General features: G+C 37.4%; 1 protein-coding gene across 1 annotated transcript in view; it reads left to right on the forward strand.

Annotated features, from left to right (window-relative positions):
• Positions 1–10,540, forward strand: part of ZNF804B (zinc finger protein 804B) — a 583,715-nt gene that overhangs the window by 351,849 nt on the left and 221,326 nt on the right. The window lies entirely within an intron of this gene.

Here is a 10,540-nt window from a genome sequence, read left to right on the forward strand (position 1 = left end):
TATGTGCAATAAAAAGATGTAAAATTTATTTGACTTTTCTGAAAGGTGGTGAGTTTTTGAAGAAATGATGTTTATAAACAAATTTGTTAGTAATTCCCGTTCATTGACTACCTCCTTTTTTCCAAGTGCACTCTTCTGGTTCTGGTTTTCTAATCATTTGAGAAAACTCTATAAGGTTAAAGACTCAGTGAGGTTATAAAGAAACAAAAGACCAAAGCAGGAATAAATGACACTCATTGTTACTGTACACTCCAGGCACTCTTATTTTCCACTTTTTCCCAAATTGGTTATTATAATACATATTCAGAAACCCATGTATTTGAGGATAAGTGTGTCTATATGGCTAAATAAGAGTTTCTCATACTCAGGAAGTATTCCAATCTTAGCAAAACTAATGTATTCTAAAAAGAACTGAAACCAAAATAAATAATAAGTTTCATCCAACTTAATCTAAATATAATAAAAATGATACATATTGAGACGTTTACACCCTGAAGATATTTATGTTTTCAGACCCTAAAAGCTGTAGCCAATGGATCATGCACATACCTGGGAAAGAATTTCTTCTGTTTGACTTTGTATTGAATTTCAGAGGACAGAGAGATAAGATGGGTAAATGACACTAAATGCACTTCAGACATGAGCAGAGGCCATGTGGTGATTCCTGAGGCCCAGGGTCAGTATTGCTGTTGTTGTTGGTGGTGGTGGTGGTGGTGATAGTGGTGGTTGCCTTCGAGTTGATTCTGACTCATAGTGACCCTGTGTGCGCAGAGTAGAACTGCTCCATTTGGTTTTCAAGTCTATGACCTATGAAAGCAAATCACCAGACCTATCTTATGAGGCTACTCTGGGTGGGTTTGAACTGTCAGCCTTTCAGCTAGTAATCTAGCGCTTAACCATTTGTGCCACCCAGGGACTCCTAGGGTCAGTACATCCATTGCCATCGAGTTGAATCCCACTCATAGCGACCCTGTAGGACAAAATAGAACTGCCCCATAGGGTTTCCAAGGAGCGGCTGGTGGATTCAAACTGCTGACCTTTTGGTTAGCAGACTAGCTCTTAACCACTACACCACTAGGGCTCCAAGTATAAGATATGATTTCAGCTACATTATTGTGTCTTCAGTGGGCTTGATTATAAAGCCTGCGAGAACAAGTGACCAAATGGCAGAAGCTGGGTGTAGATGCAACAGGACAAGGATAATTAGACAGGTTTTAGTCCTGGCAGGTCTTGGTGAGCTGTCTAGGTGTCCAAATCTCTGTAATTAACAGGATATTATCCAAATCTGGGCAGACATCCAAAAACCTTAATCTATAAGTAGAATATAGCAGGTTTAGTAGCTCAACTGCAGCAATGCCATGTGTTATAGGAGGAGCATTACTCAAGAAGATTTCCACAGCCAGTAAGGACCTGTTGCCAGTCTCAGGGGGTCAGTGGGTGTACAGTGGTTGGGGAGAGGGGACAGAATGGTAGAAACCTAGCCAAACTGATTGTATTTCAGGAAAAATCTATAGTCCCAGGAGGACCAACTATAGTAAAATCAAAGAGAGGTTGGATGATACAATGTGAACCGAGTTATAGGTTTAAGCAGAAGTCTAGAGATTACGGGCCCTCACTCCAGGCACATTAGATACCAGACTTACTCTAGATTGCCCTAGGTGATAGCTGCTAATAATACTTCCCACAGTTGATGGCTGCTAATAATACTTCCACCATGGCAAAGGCATAACAGCACTAGACATGAGGAGTTAGTCTCGATGATACCAGCAAATAGGTTTATTCTATCAGTACTGGGGCCCTAAACATTGAGTTTAGTGCTTCAGGTTCTAACATAAATTTTTATATCCAAATAGTGAGGTAAGGGGATGCATAACTGAGACTAATTTAGTAATATCTCCATAATGCTGGAAATAGTCAGATAATAGCAAGTAGTTGCATTTAACAAAGTGTTTTCTCTAAGAAAATGAGCTCTCTAGAATGACTGTGAAAAACCAAACCAAACTCATTGCCATCGAGTCGGTTCTGACTCATAGTGATCCTGTAGGACAGAGTAGAACTGCCCCATAGGGTTTCCAAGGCTGTGAATCTTCAAGGAAGTATGCTACCACCTGTGTCTCCTGCAGAGTGGCTGGTGGGTTCGAACCATGGACCTTTCAGTTAGCAGCTGAGCACTTTAAACATTGTGCTACCAGAAGTCCTAACTACTAATTGTTTATCTGATTTCCATTTTCCATATTCTTATTTTTCTTCTTCAGAATTAATTTTTTAAACTTCTTTAATAAAATATTATTTAACTGTGGTTTTAATAATGTAAAAAACATCATGGTGAAAACCTGGACTGTGGCAATTTCTACAAATAATCATTTATACTATTATTGTGTTATAATAACCAAAAAGACAAAATGTGGACTTTGGAAAAAAATGTACTGTAGCTTTTTGCACTTTAGGGGATGAATTGCTTCTGCACACAATTTCATTTCCCTTGAATTCTCCTTAGGTTAATCTCCGTGAACCAAGTAACCCTGTTCAGCATTCATCCTGTAAGTTTAGAATATGCTTGTCAAAATCAAAACTTGCTTGAAAAATCAATACTGCCTTTGGTAGTGAACATTTATAAATTGAGATCCTTTCTATGTTTTACAAGTTCCACTTTCTTCCCTTTCTTCTGTACCCTTCAATATTTACAACTGGTTCCCAGAAGGAAGTGACTGAATTTTTAGTGTTACAGAACCCCAGCTAGGGAATCTGAATTGTTGTTTCTCTTAGATACCTAGTTAAAATTTTTGAATAGTTTTAGGTAGGAACTTTCTTTCCCCATTTAAATACAGCTTTTCTAGTTGTTGAGAAACATTCTTGGAGTTGATGAATCCACGTGTAATTGTTTTCCTGCTTTTAATTACTTCCCAGACCTGCTATGTTCACTCTGCAAGGCTCAGTGTTAACCCATTGAAGCACAGTTAATTGTGGGCTTGGTGGATTCAAGGATGTTTGGCAGTTTCACTTGGAAGCATGAATACTCCACATACCACTCAATTGACTGCATTCCGTATGCCTTTCAAGTGTCTTTCTGACACTTTGCAGGATCTTTTGTCTGTATGCAAAGGAGGCACACAGTGCACAAACCGTTAATCAAAAAGGTTTCTTTTAACCCCAAAGTGAGCTGCTCATTGTGATGTGAGAAGTCATATACCCACCATCATCACTATCCAAATTTTTCCTTGAATGGATGATTTTCCTGGTTCCTGATTTTAAGATAATCCAGTTAGAAGTAACAAGTATGGAATTTCAGAAACAGACGTTTTATCCTTTTCCATACCCTTTACAAATTGAGATTATCTTTTCCACTGATATTTTTGAACATAGACTTTCTTTTGCACTCTTCTTCAAAGTAATTTTCACCATGTTTTGATTTTTGTAAGTTGATTGATTTTTTTTTTTTTTTTTTTAATGTAGGGGTTGACCAACAGGCCTTTCTAGGGAACTACTCCTATATATAATGAAATCGAGTCGAAATTATGAAACAGGTATTTTGGTCAGCTACAGACCTTCCCAGTAGACGCTTTCTTCAGATCATCCTAATACCAACAATGTTGAAGTATTCCCTCCCTAGATTTCATCCCTAGCATTGCTGATCCTTAATCTCTACTCATCGTGGAAGTCATTTCAATTATAGGACTAACTTTCCAAAAACCTTACAGATTGCTTCAGGCTATATCTTGCATTCAGGTTCATGCTCAGTCCCTGACTGAAATTAATGGGAAACGTGCTCCTGCATCTCCAGGTGGACCTAACCTCCCTTGCTACCTGCTGTCCTCCCCACTTGCCTTTTAAGCACTTTGAGGACTGTTGAGCAGAGTGCACACTCCGTTTTGATGCCACTTTCTTGCTGGTTCGCTTCACTCGAAGCCTGAATTTTCTTGTACTTGGGCCACAGATCAATTTCAGCAGGCTGTATGTTTGTAATATACATAAATGAGTTGGAGGAAGGCATTGAAACAAAATTTCTGAGTCTGCAAATTAAGCTGGAATTGGAAGGAGAGAAAATAATGAAGGGCAATGAAACCTGATTGAAGAAGAAGAGGGTTTGAGTAACAGTACCAGTAGGCACCAAATCAACTTAAATGAAGACAAATATTAAATAATTTAGAAGCAAAGAACAAAGCTGGAGACTATCTGTTAAATAGAATAATGAACCAGCAGACCAGTCAGTACATGGTTTGAAAGTTATTATGGAAAATGACAAAAGCTATCAACTCAGATGAAACCTAATCAGAAATTAATAGAAACACAATAATGGTTTGTATTTTGAAAGCGATAGAATGCCTATCAAATCATTGAAAAATTATCACACAGAACCCTGCTTATATTGGTTTAGAAATGTCCTCATTCACTTAAATCTGTAAGAGGTTTTATTGAGTTGTAAATCCCACAAAGAGAAACTCAGATTTATTTTATGATAAATTTCCTTTAAGGAAATTTACTTTGTTACAAACGAAACCCCACTTTTTGCCGCAAACTGTTCATAAAACATGCCAGTAAAGTAATCTACTTTAATAACATTGTGCTTACTTCATCTTATTACTTAGCTGCAATATGCTTAGAATTTGCTATGTTCAGGACACATGCAGAAGCTACATAATAATAAAATAATTATAGCTGGTGCTTTATAGTGCAGTAGCTCGAACACTGATTCAAGCACTTTACATGTATAGTTCAATCCTTTACAAAATTCCTTTGAGGTAGAAACTATTATATCTCATTTTAATAGATGGAGAGGCTGATCCATTGAGAAGGTAAGTAACTTGTCCAAGGTTATACAGAGTAAGAGGGGGAGCCTGGAATGAAGCTCAGTGTCATGGATTGAATTATATCCCCCCAAAAATGTGTGTATCCATTTGGCTGAGCCATGATTCCCAGTATAGTGCGATTTTCCTATATATTGTAAATCCTGCCTCTATGATGTTTATGAGGGAGGATGGGTGGCAGTTGTGTTAGGAAAGCAGGACTCAGTCTACAAGATTGGGTTGTGTCCTGAGGCAATCTCTTGAGATTTAAAAGAGAGAAGTGAGCAGAGAGACATGAGGACCTCATACCGCCAAGAAAGCAGTGCCGGGAGCAGAGCGTGTCTTTTGGACCCAGAGTCCCTGCACGGAGAAGCCCTAGTCCAGGGAAACACTGATGAGAAGTCCAACAGAGAGAGAAAGCCTTCCCCTGGAGTTGACACCCTGAATTTGGACTTTTAGCTTACTTTACTATGAAGAAATAATTTTTTCTTTGTTAAAGCCATCCAGTTGTGGTATTTATGTTATAGCAACACTAGATGACTAAGACACCCTGGCAATCTAGCTTTAGAATCCATGTTCTCAGCCACTGTGTTATCCTTACAAATTCTGTACAGGGCAAAACATATTACAGTTATTTTTACTAATGAAACAACTGAGGAGCAGAGTAGTTCAATAATATCCCCAAGATTACATAATTAGTATATGGCTTTGGATTCAAATTCCAGTCTGTCTAACGTTAAACTCCATGCCCCTTCTATGAAACATAATGCCTTGCACTATCCCCAAACTCTTACCTTTCCACCCTTTTGTATAAAATGGGATGACGGAGATGAACCAACAACTCCAGGCTGTAAAGTGACAGGATACATAATTAAATGTCTATTTATTTGTTTACTAGCTCAGATATCTGTCCAAACTCCACTGAACTTTGTATTTTTACACCTGGTTGCAGTGCACATTGATAATCCAAACCCTCCAAAATCTTCTTATTATAAATGGCCTGATTAACTTTTCCTTTTAGTAAAGCAAGGAATGTGATTGGCATACCCTCTCAAGTAAGATGGTTTAATTATATCAGCATACTTAGGAACATATGGGGGAAAATAGTGTCTTGTCATAAGAAACAGCCTGTATTTTTATTAAAATATTTTCTAAACTCAGTACTTTGTTCAGAAATGTACTAAAATGGCAAAACAATAGACTATAGGTCTTATTCTATGACAAAAACTCAGTATTAAAAATAAACTTTAACAAGCAAACAGAAGTGAATGCTTGATTGCAAAGTATATTTCAACCCAAAAAACCAAACCCATTACTGTCAAGTCGATTCCAACTCAGAGCGACCCTATAGGACAGAGTAGAACTGCCCTCTAGGGTTTCCAAGGAGCGGCTGGTGGATTTGAACTGCTGACCTTCTGGTTAGCAGACGAGCTCTTAACCACTATGCCACCAGGGCTCCAGTTCAGTGCTATTATATACATTTAAATATCTGCATTATGTACGTACCTCTTAAAGGTAGCGTGGGGAGGTGTTATGTTTAAGAAAAATGAAGAGGTTAATGATAAGTATTTGGGCTGTAACAATTTATCCTTGATGACATCCCCAGGAGGAGCCCAGACATATAGCAAAGGAACCTTATATATCAGCACGTGACCCTCCACATGCTGGCAGAAATGACTTTGTTGCTATGGAGAATGTTATCTAAGATATGATAATAAAGGTCCGTAAGTTTTGCTCAGATCTCTGCATTCTTGAGAGGAAATCATAGAGCTAAGACCTTTGAAGCTCCTAATCTACAGTATCATGGTTTCAAACCTAGAACAATTTCTTTGAAAGGATGATCTGAGGACTACAATGTGGGGGAAAAATGATATGTGGAAGAAAGGGGTAATGGAGAGGAAAGAATAAAAACAGAGTATTTTTCCCAAAATGTTGAAATATTCTGTGATACCTGCCTTACATGTTTTAAGACATGACTTGAAATCTACCTACTCACCTGGAGGCACAGAGACTAGGAAACAGATCCAGAACCAGGGGCTGGGAAAAGGTCCAGTCCAAGGAATGGAAAATGGTCTTCAAATCTGACCGCTGGCAGTTTAGGCAGACAGTGGACATCAGGGGATCAAACAAACATAACGCATGTGTTGCAGTCGATGGGTGGCCATGGCTCTCTGGAGTCCAGGCCTGAGCCATATCCACGATTCCAGGGTTGAAAGATCTCTGCAAAGGGAAATGACTCAGTAGGAGTTGGGTTGGGGTTTTGAAGTAAGACATCATCTCTCCCAAGACTGTCAAGAATAAGGCAAACCCTAGGCTTTCAATGCATTAGGCAAGTTATGAAGACAAAGGTTCAAACTCAGAAACACGATTCAGAAGTAGCTCAGTTACTTCTTCAGGGACTCACTGGGTGTAAGCGAGGTCAGGGCTGGACAAACCGCAAGGATGATCTCATGCCAATCCCCAGAGTGTTGCATGCAAGCCTCTTTACCCTCCTTCATCTAGGAGAGGCTTCAGCCTTTAGGTACAGGGTCATATGGCTCGTCTGAAAGAAGTAAATTTCAAAGGCTGGAATCCAGGTAGGGCTAACAATGTGCAATTAAGTAACCTAAGAGTAACCTCAGTGTTTCAAATGCATGTATTTTATTAATGGACTTTCCCTTGGAAAAAATGACAAAAAGAGAAATCATATTTTCAAGGTGATTTCATTGTTATATACAAGAGATAGATAGATTAGATATATGTAATCAGGTTTATATTGATATTAGATACATATTTCACTTCTGTTCCAGCACAAAACTTGAAAAGTGATTCATATCAAGCCACCCCCAGAAAGAAATAAGTTTTCCTATTTTAATATTTTTTCCTTCAAACTAAAAGTCATTAATAGAATACAAAAAAAAGCAATGTAATTTCAGAATGAAATTATTTAATATAGCAGTTTCAGTGCACAGAAACTGATTCAAAAAGCATTTCATTCCCTCACAGTCACTACAGCAAAACTCAATAATCTGTATTCATTATATACACCAGCTCCTCTAGCAAGCATGCTTAGCTTTGAGCTATTTGCATGGTGTGCATATCGCCAATTTGGCAAGACTGGTATTCAAAGCAGATATATCAGCAGTGAATATTTTGCCTTTTTATCAGATATACTTCATTTATGACAAGATTACTACTTTTATAAGACTCCGATAATGATGTTTTCTATTCTATAAACATAGTATAGTTTTAATGGCATATATAAAGTCACTCTACTTGAAAATGTAAAATTAGATCAATTCATACTAATCGTGTCTTAATTATTTTCCACTTTTTATACTATAAGGAAGTCTAATGCACATTTATAAAAGAAACAAAAAATTGAATATCCCACAACAGGAAAAGGTATATAAAAATGTACTTTATTTTTCAGAAATACAGGAAAATTAGAACTGGTGCTACTGTATAAAGGCAATGTGAAAATTATATTTCTTTTCACATTTAATTTCTATACAATGTCACATACTCATTTAAAAGCATTTTTAAATGAAATGTAAATTCCAAGAGGGCAGGTGTCTCTCTTCTTCGGCATTTTATAACCAACACCGACCAAGGATCCTAGCGCACATAGGCGCACTAAGAGAAATGTACTGAATGCATCAGCTCAGAGTATAGTTCACGTTTGTGAGATATGATTTAATGTTTCATATTTTTTCTCTATCAGCAGTGATGAAAGCACAACCATTATCCTGAGGTGGTCTGTGAAACTTTAGGTATTTGAAGGAGTTCTTTATAAAATATTGGAAACCAGTGGTTATAATACATACAGACTATCTATATTGTCTTTTAGTATTATGTACTATGGGGCAGTTCTACTCTGTCCTATCGGGTCGCTGTGAGCTGGAATCGACTCGATGGCAATGGATTTGGTTTCTTGTTTTATAATGGCATGAGGTTATGGATTTCACTAGTGCAGTAGTTTCCAGTACATTCGGTACTGAGGGGTTGTGGTGTGGGTCACATGACTGGGGATGGAGAAGAAAACAGCTCAGTCTCTAATGTCTGTCATAATCAGAAAGCCAGAGGGGGCTGAGTCAGCAGAGGGAAGAGAAGGCATTCATCAAATACCTAAACTTATTAACTAATTATAAAATGCAGTTTTGCTATATGGAAAACAGGGAATATAGGTACAAGCGATTTAAGATTAAAAGAACTTGATTCGTTTTCCCCTATCACCTATTTAAAAACAAAAAACCACCAGTTACCATTGAGTCTATTCCGACTCATGGAGATCCCATGTTTGGCAGAGTACAACTGCTCTATAGGGTTTTCAGGGGCTGATTTTTCAGAAGTAGATTTCCAGACTTTTCTTCCAAACTACCTCTGGGTAGATTCGAACCACCAAACTTTTGGTTAGCAGCTGAATGTGTTAACCATTTGCACCATCCATTAGGGGATATTAATTATGACACTATAAAATTAGTTGTTTTGTTTTTTCTTTCCTTCCACCTGTAGAGAGCCAGGATGGGAGGCTTGTATCTCAGACACCAAGTACATAGAGAGGAGAGCATGGACTTAAAATGTTAATCTTTCAGGGTATTCTCAGTTAGGGGGAGAGGAGAAATAAAAGCAGTGATGGGATCGCTGGCTTCTAAAGAAAACTTATTCATGAGGTAAGAGAAGGCAGACAGGACATCTTTATATGCAGTAAGGAAGGGAAGAATTTTAAGAAAGAAGTGTCTTAAAAACTTTTAACATTATGGAATATTTTCCAGACCTTGAATCAAAAGGGCCTTACTTTTAGAAACTTTTCCCCATTCTAAAATGACCTCACTCTCTTTAAACACTCCCACAGGTATTCTCTGGAAAGATGATCATACTTACTTAGAATTGCAATAACAATGCAGCAAAAACATTTAATGGTCTATCCAACACCACTGAAGGTCAAGGGGACTGATTCTGTTGGATACAGAAAGATCTAGGTCAATGGTGACCTCTCAGAGAGCTGTTTCTGGAGAGGGACTGGCAGAAGACAAATTACAAGGGTTTAAGTAAGAAATAAATGAGGAAGGAAGAGAAGAAATGGATGAAGATCAAGAAGTGTGCCCCCAAAAAAGTGGTTAGGAAAAGGACAAGGACCATGTAAAATGTAGCATAGAAAGGAAGAAAATGGACAGGGACTGCTTGGAAACACTGGAGGGAGAGAGCAAGTATAGCTTATAAACTGCTGTTAAGGTTATACCACAAATATGTTTAATAAATAAAGGCTTTCATGTAGTATTCTGTCATTAGTATAGGAGAAAAAAATGTCCAACTAATAGTTATAATCTATTCATAAGCATGAAGTAAGTCATGTTTGTATGTAATTAGCATCAACAAAGGAGAAAAATATTTTTAATCCAGTAATAGACCTGCAATAAATCATACATTAAGTGTAATTACTGGGAGAATACTTGGATCATTGGAAATAATTTGACAACATGATTTTATTTAATTTATCTACCTATTTTAAATGAAAGCATGATGCTTGTGCTGTATTTTATTGTCTATTTGTTACACCAGCACATTGAGGTAAGAATGAGAATACTGGGACATGGTAAAGAACTACCTGCTTTCCTGAAGATTTGTGAAAATACCCAAAACGTCCTAACTTGACATCAAATTATTTTGTGTGTGTTCTTTTTTTTTTTTTTTAATTTAATTTTTTTTTTAATTGTACTTCAGGTGAAGGCTTACAGAACAAATAGTTTCTCATGAAACAGTAGTACACATGTTGT

Source organism: Trichechus manatus, unplaced genomic scaffold, assembly GCF_000243295.1.
Source record: "Trichechus manatus latirostris isolate Lorelei unplaced genomic scaffold, TriManLat1.0 scaffold00085, whole genome shotgun sequence".
Taxonomy (NCBI): Eukaryota; Metazoa; Chordata; class Mammalia; order Sirenia; family Trichechidae; genus Trichechus; species Trichechus manatus.